Here is a 12,219-nt window from a genome sequence, read left to right on the forward strand (position 1 = left end):
GCCCTGAACGAACACTCCTCTGCCCCCCAACACACACACACACACACACACACACACACACACACACACACACACACACACACACAAAACATATTAAGGATTGTACATTAACATAAAACTGTTGTCGGAACCATACTGAATTTCACCAGAGAAACACACACATATGAAGAGAGAGAGAGTATGCATAGTATGCAAACGGCTACCAAACAACCATCATAATTTGTCATACAATGAGAACAGGACAAATCAACAACTGACACTGACTAATTAATATTAAAATCTGTAACATATTGTATTGTTTGGAGTTTAGTCTGTTACTGTTGCTATTTTTACCATTTCTTCTTGGAGCAACTGTAACCCACATAATTTCCTTAGGGATTAATAAGGTATTCTGATTCTGATTGTTTCAGGATGACCTGCCATTATCCAATGACACATCTGCTTACCTGTATCTTTTGCTCGTTTCTCCTCCTCTTCTTTTCTCTTTTTCTAAACTGATCACCTGATGGCTTTGAACTTTTCTTATCCCTCTTCCATTGGTTTTAATTTTGCACTCCAGTATGAACACCCATCCTCAACCCGAGGATCACCACAACATAACCTAATAGACCTACACCTTAGTTCACAGATTCACTTTGTCTAGGGTGCATTTCTGACATTTCACACAACCCAGGATTCAAATCATGAATACATAATGGGCTTGGATTTATAACATTATAAATGAAATGTGCTCTATTTGAAGCAGCAGCTCCCCGGGTTGTGTGTGTGAGACTTTAAATCATCAAACTGTAAATTTTAAATTGTTATTGATCCCTTTACCCCGAGTCCTAAAGTGTATATTTATTTTCTTACTCTTCTTATATATATGTTGTTTGTTTACTTGCACTGCTGTAACTGGAGCCTCGTCGTCTCGTCTCTCTATATACTGGACTGTATGTAGCGGAGATGACAATAAAGTTTACTTTGACTTCAGCAGCGCGCAGGCGCACCGAGGGCTCTCGCGCTCATTTTTCGTGTATAAATTTCGAAAAAACATCGGTTTTTATAAGTCTGTATCATAATGTCTGATGTTTTCGTGTTTGTTGGTTTGTTTTTATTTTGTTTTATTTTGCGAGTTGGTTATTAGATGCTGCTCCAGCCGGTCAGAGAATCCCCGCCGCCCGCCCTCTCCTCCCTGCGCCGCAAGCAGCAGGTGCACCTCGGAAACTAAGGGCGCCCTTACTCCCAGCAAATGGGCGATAGAAACCGATCGGTGCCTATGCCATTCCCAATATGCGCTGGCTGACGTAGGGGCAGCATGTACGAGCATTTCTTTTTCTTTTTTTTTTTTTGCCGATGCCCGTGATGCCGCCCTCCACCACGATGCCGCCCCGGGCAACCGCCCGTGTCGCCCGCGTCTAAAACCGCTACTGGTCGGAAAACACGTTTTCAACACTGCAGGTTACCTGGTCTAATGTTTTTCCGCTAAAGAGAAACATGGTCTGACTCCTACCTAACTATATAAAGAGTAAATTAAGGTTAAATGCAGCTAACATGTCTTGTTTTAAGACAGGCACTCACACCTCCGCTCCGCTGCGGGCCAGAGAAGGGGAGAGGCGAGCTGGAACAAACCATTTGGGGGATCTATACTTTTGTTGTTAAAATATTACGTCTCAACCAAGTACTGTATGCTTTTTATATTTTTAGTAGTGTGTCACACAAACAGCAAATATTGTCAAAAAATTAAGAAATCTTTGGGGGTGCTTTGATTCAGCCCAAAAATGGGCTAAAAACGCCCCTGGTTTAAACAATGATGAACTCCACCATCTACATTTGGAGAGCGTGTTCTAGTAGCGGGACTCTCCCTGGCTCAGATTAGGCCTTTGCTCTGCATACAATGAATATTCTGCTACTTTATGTAACATAAATCTCTGCATCCTCCAGTTACTACTGAGCATTTAGTAATACTTATTGCATTTGAGTAAAAGAACATAAAATAATTTAAAATCACAGTTCTGGTGATTTACTTTTGGTCTGGCTTAAACTTCTTCTGAGGGCATCAAACTTGTTCAGTGTTGAAAAAACTCTGATACTAAATTTCACGTGAAGAGAAAAAGGACACGCTTTAAGTACCGTGTCCGTGTTTGAGCCTCTGTGCAGCAGTAATGACTGCTAAAAGAAGAAAGCGCACTGCCCTCTCATAAGAAACTACAGGGGTGAGCTCTGATGAGAAGGGCCGGCCATTCTGTGATCACTCTGCGAAACCATCAATAAGCCTGCTGCATCCATCAATTATCCATCAAGAATCATGAGGAAAATGGGCCTGGGCACTTTTGGACCTAAATATTATTACATGAAAACCAAGGAAAATATAGCTTTCCATGTTCACAGATGCAGAAGAAAAACCATGAAAGTTTTCTTTGTTGGAATAAAAGTGGAGGTCAGCAGAACAGCTGCAAGGCTGAAAAATCAGAAAGAGTTGAGCACAAAATATTAGTAAATGTAATGCATTTAAATGGCGTCTAAATACCATACACTCAAAAGTTACTCTATCATCTACAGTACAGCTTTACTGAGCTGTTATTTTCTCTGTAAGAGTATTTGTACTAAATCAGAAAGTCCAGGAAATGCTCCCTCAGTGCGGCAGCTCTGGGTTTTTATTTTGGCTTTCTAGACACACTGGATCGAGTGTTTTTGAGGACAGACTGTTTGTTTCTGGCTTCCTTGTGCTCTGAAAGTAGATGCCATGGGCCGTAAAAAGAGACACCCCAAGAGACATCTGTGGTATGTGTTTGCTTTTAACTGTACATACAGCTTTGATTCACTTAACCTAAAGCATTCAAGTGGAGCGCTTTTGTTGTATTCATGGTTGAATCACAGACAGAAGACAAAGTGGTGTTCTTGTTTGTTGCCCTTTGTTTTTCACTGAAATGTTGCTTTTTGTTGCCAGTTTTCTCTTCTTAAAAACAAAAGTTTCTATTCTCATCCGCACAGGATATCATAAGAAATTTTAAGTCAAACAGTAAATGACTCGGCCAGATTAATGTTGAAGAATTAAACACAAATTCCAAATGTGTCTCCTTTGACTTGAAGCACTTTAGTTTAAAATTTGTAAGATGATGAGGAACAGAAATTTAACAGATTAAAAACAGCCAAACATGGTCTTACTTAATGTGGAAAAATAGGCTATAATAGTTTTATTCAGCCACTGAACTTATACGCTGTATTCTGACACCCAAACCAAAGACCGCATGTATCTGCAACTACATGCAGGTGCTTAGGCTTACAGAGGCATTGTGCACCTCTGCAGGTGATTTTTGGATTTAAAGAGTAAACTGGAGGAAACATTAAAACCAGGACAACAGCAGGAAATAAAGAAATGCAGTTCATGCTGTTGTTTAGTTCAGTATTATGTGGCTTTAGTTGTTAGCAGTTGTATTGAAGAGGCCGGTGTTGCTGTCACCTTGTAAGAGTTTGTCTGTATGTGTGTCAACATGGAAAAATGTTGTCCTGGAGACACCTGGAGTTGTGGAAACTACCATGAAGGTGGTTTTGAGTACTTTGGCCAGTGTTTGTGGGCCCAGATGTCTGTGGATAGATTTTGTCATGGCAATAGAAACTGTCCAAGGTGCAGCTCTGAAACTTTACAGGTGCGTCGCTGAGATACAAATGAAGCCGAGGTCAGTGAACGGCGTTGGCAGACAACTTACTGAGTTTGCAGCTGGTCTGATATCATCACAAAGTTGTTTCTAGTTGTCTAGACTAACGACCCGTACAGTCAGAGCCTGGGTTGCTGGACATTTGAATCACTGGCCAGCACAACCACAGAGTTTTATGATGAAAGTAGTGTGATGTGAACTACAGGGTGACAAAAAGACTGATGGCCTCAGACATTCGGTCACCTCCGAGTGGAACGCGGGTGGTGTCGCCCGGTCTTGTTATGTGGTGCACGAAGCAGCCAGTTTACCCGTGTAGGAGTAAATTTCTATTTACAAGGCAAAATAAATGTAATAATGTGCGTATATATGTTCACAAGCAGACATTTGATTTGTGGGTTCACCATCAAAATTATAATCAACGCATTTTATCTTTTACTTTAATGTGGCAGCTCAATAACATCTCATTATTTTGTTGCTTTTAGAGCATGAAAAATTTAAAATTTGGGTTTTAAAAGCCCGTCTAGTTCAGTTTTAGCATGCAGTGTGTTTTATCCAGTGTGACCACACCCTTTACCGAGTACAGCAGAAGCAAGCGTTCCCTGGCAGAAGCACAATCCGCACAATCTGCTAAGCATCCATGTTATGGAATGACCACAAATTCCAAAGGACTAGGACTGCACGTATTCCTTCACTCGCAGCATGACTTCATCATCCTCAAACAGACTTATGGCAAATCCCTGTGACCACTTTAACAAGAGGTGAGGCTGCGAAAATACCCTGACATCCAAAGGCAGGTGCTTATACTTGTTCTGTCCAGAAAAAAGGAAATAATCTGTGAGGCAGGTCAGTGCAAACCCTGTAATTACTCAATTAAGCTTCAATGTCAGCTGAGCGGGGATTAATAAAGCCTTCTAATTTTCCAGACAGAAATTTAAGGGTTTTAAGAGCCCAGAGGCCACAAGGTTTCCCTGAGGGTGCGCTCCATCAGATGTGGCCACCCACTGAACAGATTTCTCAGAATTCAACCAATCAGACAGCAGAAAAGTCTTTGCTGGCTGTAATGCTGGTATACAGCTGATAAAGCCACATAATGTGGCAACATCTGAGTCAAGACAAGCAAGGGAGACTTCAAGGATAAATGAAACCGAGACAGGGAAGTCTGCAGAGGGAGAGCAAGAGATGGCATTAGCTCAGGAGATGGACTCAGCAAGTGGCTGTGGGCAGCTCGCCCTCTCTCTCGCTCTGCCATTTCCAAAAGGAGAACCTTGTAATTACAATAAAGCGACCATATTATATTGCTGACTTCCTTGAAAAGTCTGTATTTTACTGGGCAGGGCTGCAAACGCACACACACCCTGCTAGCCACAACACACTGAAATAGATCAGAGCAGGGGCTCGCTGGGAGGAAAGAGTAAGGGAGTGGACTGATACTCTCGGCACCAACAGTGGCTCCACAGAGTGTGTGTGTGTGTGTGTGTGTGTGTGTGTGTGTGTGAAGGTGTGCTGAGTCAGGTAAGTAAAAAAGAAAAAAGGAGGAAATTTAGTTGGAGAATGGCTCAGTGATTTTGAATCTGGCCACCAAACACACCCAGCTAACCGCATACCTCGAAATAGGCAGAGGAGGAGGAGGGAGGACAACGAGGGGTGACGATGGGGCAGAATGAGGGAGAAGGAGGTACAGCGAGGGTGCACACAAGTGGGTGTGTTTTTCTCTGTGGGGTGAGTGTTTGCGTGCCAGCTGATGTATAACAGAGCATATGTGTGTGCAGCACAGAGGGACAGTTTATATATGAGCACACTGTATATTTATAAAGGACACAAGTCCTTTGATGATATTCGATAAACTGAACAGTAAAGAAAATAAAAAATACAAAAGGCGTGTGTGTGCCTTTCCAAGCATTTCTATTCCATTACTTTCTTTCAACACTTAGCAATTCTTTTCTGGGAGTTTGAAGGCAGCTTCTTTAGCCTTTGACGTTAAATATAGCAACAGGAGAACTCCAGGATTTGGTCAATTTAGCACAATTACTCACTGTTAGAAGGTAATTTGCCCAGATGGTGCATAATAGTTGTGCTAATAAAAGGCAACTGAAAGAACTGTGGCTATAGCATGAACAAGAAAGAGAAGGTATGCTATACTGAGCCATAAAAATTACATATATATAAATATATATCACTAGATATATGAGCAGCAGGTTCCACCTAAGGAATATTAAATTGTCAGGAGCTGAAATTCAGCCCACTAAAAGCCTTACTGTGCTTCACAGGGGCCACAGATCCATATCTAACCAACAGTGAAATGGCACAGAAAAACGTGCACATTAGTAGCAGCAATTCATTTTTTTCTCTCATAAATGCCAATGAATATTGCCTAAGCCTCAAATAACCACATCTAGATTTGCATCTAAATACCAAAATCCCTGAAATGAAACAGAGCCAGAGATGGTGGCGAGCGATAGGACTCACATGAAGGTTTGAGGAAACTAGTGCCTGGGAGGGGACGTTAGGGCCCTGGAAAGGTACAGGCAGGAAAAAAGTCACAGCAATGAATAGAGAGGGAGAGCTGGTGGTGAGGGGCACACAGGCATGCAGAGGGTGAGAGGCAATGAATGAGGGCCATTGATAAAGAGGGAGAGCGTGGACAAGGGTAAGAGGAGGGAGAAAGAGAGGGAGGGAGGAGGGATCAAAAGGTATTTACACATGAAGATTCCAGAATAAAACTGAGGAGGGAGAAGGTGGCTGCAAGGATGGGCAGATGCATCTGACCTACTGACTAAAACACAGGGTGGAACCTCGGCGACTTTGACACAGCAACATTTTTGTGTCGCTAAAGCTGCACGTTTTTCCACAAATGAAGTCACCTCAGCAGCCGGCAGACAGAAGCCTTCAGTAAAGTTTAGAGAAGAGTTTCCCTCAGAATGAGAGCTCAAAGGTGACCTCAGTCCTAAAGTGCTAGTTCCCATGAAAACACAAAAATAATCATTCTGTGTGGTCATGGTTATGCTGTTCGAGCACAAAGGTGGCGGATATGTGGTGCCTCTCCAGGAGACTTTCAGATGCCCCAAACTGCATTTTCTGTGTTTTTTATTCCACTAAAGTAAAACCTGTTTCCAAAAAAAGTTAGAGCTTTGTGTTGGATTTAAATATAATCATAATGCAACATTTTTTAAAATTATAAACCTTTTAAATGTTTAAATGTAAATGTTTTATGGTTATTTTGAGTTTGATGTTTAGGAGAGATGCAGGTTTACCTCCTTTGGTAACTGAGGAGAGTAGATGCTGTAGTCATAAAGTCAGAATATTTTCCCTGTTTTTTCCACAATGAGCTAAATGTTGATAAAGTATTTTACAAAGTGGAGAATCCTTTCACATATTTACTTTAAAGCTAAAAACAACTTACCAACTTCATAAATTTTCTGAGTAAACAGGTTGGAATATTTTTCACAATTTTCCCCTCTCACATGTGACACAGCAGGAAATGATTCACCTCAAACATGTTTATACAGTTGTAAATGTTCTGCTTCAAACACTGTTGGAATTTCTACTGAAAGTAAAAACCTCAGGATGCTGGAAAAATGTAAATAAAATCAATGAAACAAAGTGAGAAAAATATCTCAAAGAAGTTGGGATGGGAGCGACAAAAGGCTGGAAAAGTAAGTGGTAGTAAAAAACAGATGGAGAAAATACAGGTTTATGATATTTCCAAATTACTGCATTTAATTACATTTCTCACAGCATCCCAACAGCTGGGAAATTTGGTCACAAATTGGGTATAAAAAGAGCGTCTTATAGAGGCAGAGATTCTAAGAAGTGAAAATGGGAAAAATTTAATCAACCAGCAAAAAAAAATCTGTCTACAAATTGTGGAACAATTTCAGAATAATTATCCTCAAAATGAAATAGTGAAGTCTTTGACTATTTTATCATCTATATAATATCATCAAAATTTAGAGAACCTATTTAAAAATGGACTGAGGAAAAGTAGAAAATTGTTCTGCAGTCAGACGAATTTAAACTTCAAATTCTTTTTGAAAAACGTAGACGCTGCATCCTCCAGACCAGAGGTAGGAAACTCCAGGCCTCGAGTGCCGGTGTCCTGCAGGATTTAGAATTGTCCTTGATCCAACACAGCTGATTCAAATGGCTAAATTACCTCAACGTGTCTTGAAGTTCTCCAGAGGCCTGGTAATGAACTAATCACTTGATTGAGGTGTGCTGACCCAGGGTGAGATCTAAAACCTGCAGGACACCAGCACTCGAGGCCTGGAGTTGCCCACCCCTGCTCCAGACTAAAGAGAAGGACCGATCAGGACTGTTGATCAGCCAGAGTCCTCTCATAGACAAGAATGGGATTCATTTCCCAGAAGTCCTGCAGCTGGACTCCTCTGTTCCCAGATGTTTAGAGACAGTTGTTAAAAAAAAAAGAGTGGTAAACATGACCTTCTCCAAACTTATTGGTGCCACCAAATTTCAAAATGAGTGAATAAGTATCGGTTTATGAATTTTGCAAATCATTGCACTCTGCGTTCACATTTTTCACAGAATTCCAACTTCTTTGGAATTGGGGTTGTACTCGGGGTGGTGTGGTGAGGCGGAGCTGCCTGAGTGCTCTTCTAAAAACTGAATCAAACCCATGTAGAACTAAGAAAACTAAATGCATGAATATCATGAAAATTAACAGCAGTGCAAATAAACCTGTGTAGGAACCTGGTTGGTGAGGTATTACACTTCCAGCACTACAAGCTGCAGTTCCCTGTGAAAGACAGAGCTGCTGACTGACTCTCCAAAGACAGGAGAGCACTTTAAAGATGACAACAAGCTCGTCTTCTTCATTGTAAAGGATGAAAGAGGAGAAGCACCAAGAATGTGAGGCATTAGGAGTATTTGGTTGGTTGAACGATGAAGGGACAGAGGGCAGTGAAGCCCAGCTGTAACCCCTGACTAGTCAGCTGGACTCTGCGAGGTGGAGGTGAAGGTCGGCTGGGTCAGTTTGGCATTAGGTCGACACTTTGCTGTGCCTGACCCAGCTGAGCTTTTCAAAGAACGATGGAGGAGCCGCAGCTGAAGCAAGGAGCTTAAAGGCTCCTTTCACACCAGCTGCTGAACTGAACTCCTCCAGGAAACGTGTTAAAATTTCAAGATGGCAAATGAGAGAAACAGTCCCCCTGATTGGAAAATGGAGGAGACTATGAAATTCGGTTTAAGGCATGTGAAGGGATTTAGCTTCAGGTTTGGTAGCAATAACATAAAAACAACAAAAACCGAGCACAGTTCAGAAAACTAAACATAATGCTGAGTCTTAGCAGGACAGCAGTAAGAAGTTTCTCACTGGTGCATCTGTCATTATTTAAACTGTACTGTACACTTTCTATGTGACGAGTCTTTATGCTATTTATTGAAGACGAAAAGCTCAGTGCATCATGGGAAGCCCTCAGCAGCCAAGGCCTAGTGAAGCTTAACTAAAGGAGGGTTCATCACCTGATCCAGTCCCAACTACAAGCTTTATCAAAAGCAGAGTGAGTGTCTGTCTCATGAATCCAATCAAAGACTCTGAGTATTGAAAGATAAAGTTCATTTGTTTTTCTACAATGTGGGAACCCATCAGCTAGTCCCTGTGGGTCTAGCCTCTGGGGACAACGGCTAATTTTTCAGGGCCTCCAGACATCCGGGATGAGATTTTCCATTTCCGTTACAATCCTCAGTTTGTAGATAGTGATAATCTCATTCTGGCCAATATCATCCCTTTTTTAATCTCCACATATATTTTTTATCTGAATGGAATGAATAGACATTTAAGCATGATCAATAGGACTTGGACTACAAGAGAAAACCAGAAAGCTTCTAGTGCCAGCTTCACACAGATTTGACACATTAATAAACAGAATCAGTTTGTGGAGATTGCCGTTGATGCTTTTTTGAACAGACAACTAACAAACCCGAAATGCACCTGTCGGTAAACTAGATGACGTCAGTACAGCAACCAGGTCGTGTTGTTATGTCGACATGAAACTTCAATGTACTTGAACATTTGTGTGTTCAAGTTCAAATGAAACGTTTCTGTTAAGCTTTGATTTAAAGCAGACACGCCTGCATATCATTTAACTTTCATTTTGACATGTTTGGCATACAATAATTAAGTAATATATTATAGTATTATAAGTTTGATCATTGTACTATCGGCCCACGTTTGCAACAACCTGTGTTGCAACAGCAATAAAGCTAACTCAGCTCACTTTTAAAGGCACGCTCTGCAGATCGACTTAACCTGAACTTAACAACTGCTTCCACCGACGAGTGAAGGCTCAGTCCCACTCTCACAGAGCTCACTGACAGAGGGACTCCTCAGCCTGCCGAGGTCAACGAGGAATGCACCGGGGAGGGGGGAATGTACCACAGGGGTGTTGAAGAGGGGGTGGGGAGGCAGAGGAGGAAACCCAGAGGGGGGAAACAGAAGGGTCTTTTGTGAGACAGGAAGCTGCTGAGACCAGGGCCTTCTCTCTGGTACAGTAGAGAAATCTGGGATATGAGAACGATGGCGAAGAACAAAGGTGAGGTGCAGCGAGGAAGGCGGATAGACAGACGACAACATAACGGCAGATTAAAACAGATCAAAGTGTAACAAGTGAGGTGGAAGCCGAGAACACAGCGAGAACCTAAAGTGGTAGAAAACCTATATAGTGTGATTTATCATGTTACTTCCTCTTGTGATGTTTTTATTGCAACATGCAGTCTGTTAATTTAACTTACTTGTGTTAAGGACACAGATGGGAGAAAATAGAGGACAGAGGTGAGAGGTAAATCAGAACGCGTATTACCTGAGATAAAACATTAAAATGAACTGAATTACAATGGTACAGTAGAGCAGCATCACTGCTCTACTGTACTATTGTTATGTATTATAAACCCACAGTTACAGTACTGTAGCAGTACTGTAACTACTACACTATGATTCCCATCCCTGTGTGTCGGTGAGACTTGGCTGTCTTACAGACAAAAGATCAAAAAGAGGAAAACAAATTAATAATTTCCAAAACTCGAGGCCGAACGTACAGATGCACAGTATTGGTGCACAGACACAGTTAATGAGATCACTGAAAACTTGCAATAAAAACAATCTGAGCTCATTCCGGTCTGTCTGTTCATCAAAGAGCTTTTCATCTCAGCCTGCAGCTCAGTCCCATCCGGGCCATTACTGTACGAGCAAAACAGCCAAGGATGCAGCATAAATGAAAATACGACCCTCCCTCTTCCTTCTTCTGTCTTCCAATCTACGTTTCCCTCCTTCTGCATCTACTGGTTTCCCCTCGCTGACACATCGCGCCCCTCTCACGTTCACTCCTGGCAAACAGTCAGGAGCTCGTTAATCTTCCCACACACAGACTTCCCACTCTCTCATCATTACAGTGAAATTAAGAGGCGGAGCTTTGCGATGTTATTTCCATTACAAATACTTAAAAATACTCCATGCACACTGGTCCAATCAAAAGAGGGTCCTCTTTGATTGATGGGTTGATACGTGCAGCTCTACAGATTATTTTTATTATTAAACTTTAATATTTTAGAAAAAATGATCAATTTTTAATTGAAATCGATAAGATGATGGAGTTTGTCCATGACCTTAATAGATTAACTACACCTGATCCATACTTTGGTAATATGTACATCGCTTGCATTTGTTTGCCTCCACCGACCAATCATGTCGCACTTCTAGGAATTTAAAAAAGGTATGAAGAAAATCTTTTGTTATTGAATTTTTTTTCTATTTTCCCACTTTTTTGGTGTTTAGATGTCTTAAAATAAAAATTTAAGGCTGAATTATTTTTATAAGACAGATTATTTTGGAAAGTGACACAAAAACCAGTAGAACCAGTTACTTGAACTGAGATGGACAAAACAGGCAGTCATTACACTTAAAGGATTATATTTGATGTTTGCTCTTGGTTTAGGTTTTTTACCTTTACTGTAAAATGCAGAATACACCACAAATTGCACGTAAAACGTATCTGTTTTAAAGATTTGGGGCACATTCCTTGATTACGTGCCCAGCTGGCACCACCACGATGTCTTCCTTTAGGCCTTTCTCTCAGCCTGACATATATTTATCTGCCATGTTCCTTTGATTTGAAAGCAAAACCAACTATCCTCAAATGTAGAATTATATACTTTGTGTGGGACCCGTTCTCAGTTTCACCCAGATTTAGCTCTGCTCAGGAGGCGCTCTCAGTCATCTAAGTGCACGCTGGCTCAGAGCTGGTCTGTGTGTACCCAAAACCTAGCATATCATTACGCCTGAAAGAACATGGGGACAGTGGCTGACCAGTAATTTGGCTTTTATAAATGTTGTCACCACTCATTCCAAGGTTTCTCCCCGTCCTGAAAGTCTGAACCGTACAGACACAACATAAAAAAGGCAGAAACGTGACTTGAAACTTGAAATGAGACAGTAACAGTGTTTCCAGCTATCTAACATGTACCACCCAGGGTCACCTAACAGAAAAGTTTTATTTAATCACAATAAACAGTCACGACTACCTTCAGTGGGTGGTTTAGCAAGATAAATGTTTTTGTTTTCATTTATTTT

At 41.3% G+C, this 12,219-nt stretch overlaps 1 protein-coding gene across 1 annotated transcript in view; it reads right to left on the reverse strand.

The window, feature by feature from the left end:
• col11a2 (collagen, type XI, alpha 2) overlaps positions 1–1,577 on the reverse strand; it is a 47,429-nt gene extending 45,852 nt beyond the window's left edge. Inside the window, exon 1 of the mRNA XM_039605833.1 lies at positions 1,446–1,577. The gene's annotated coding sequence lies outside the window, so the exon portion shown is untranslated. The remainder of the gene's footprint in view (positions 1–1,445) is intronic.
• Positions 1,578–12,219: the final 10,642 nt, after the last annotated feature.

This window comes from Oreochromis aureus, linkage group 22 (assembly GCF_013358895.1).
Source record: "Oreochromis aureus strain Israel breed Guangdong linkage group 22, ZZ_aureus, whole genome shotgun sequence".
Classification (NCBI taxonomy): domain Eukaryota; kingdom Metazoa; phylum Chordata; class Actinopteri; order Cichliformes; family Cichlidae; genus Oreochromis; species Oreochromis aureus.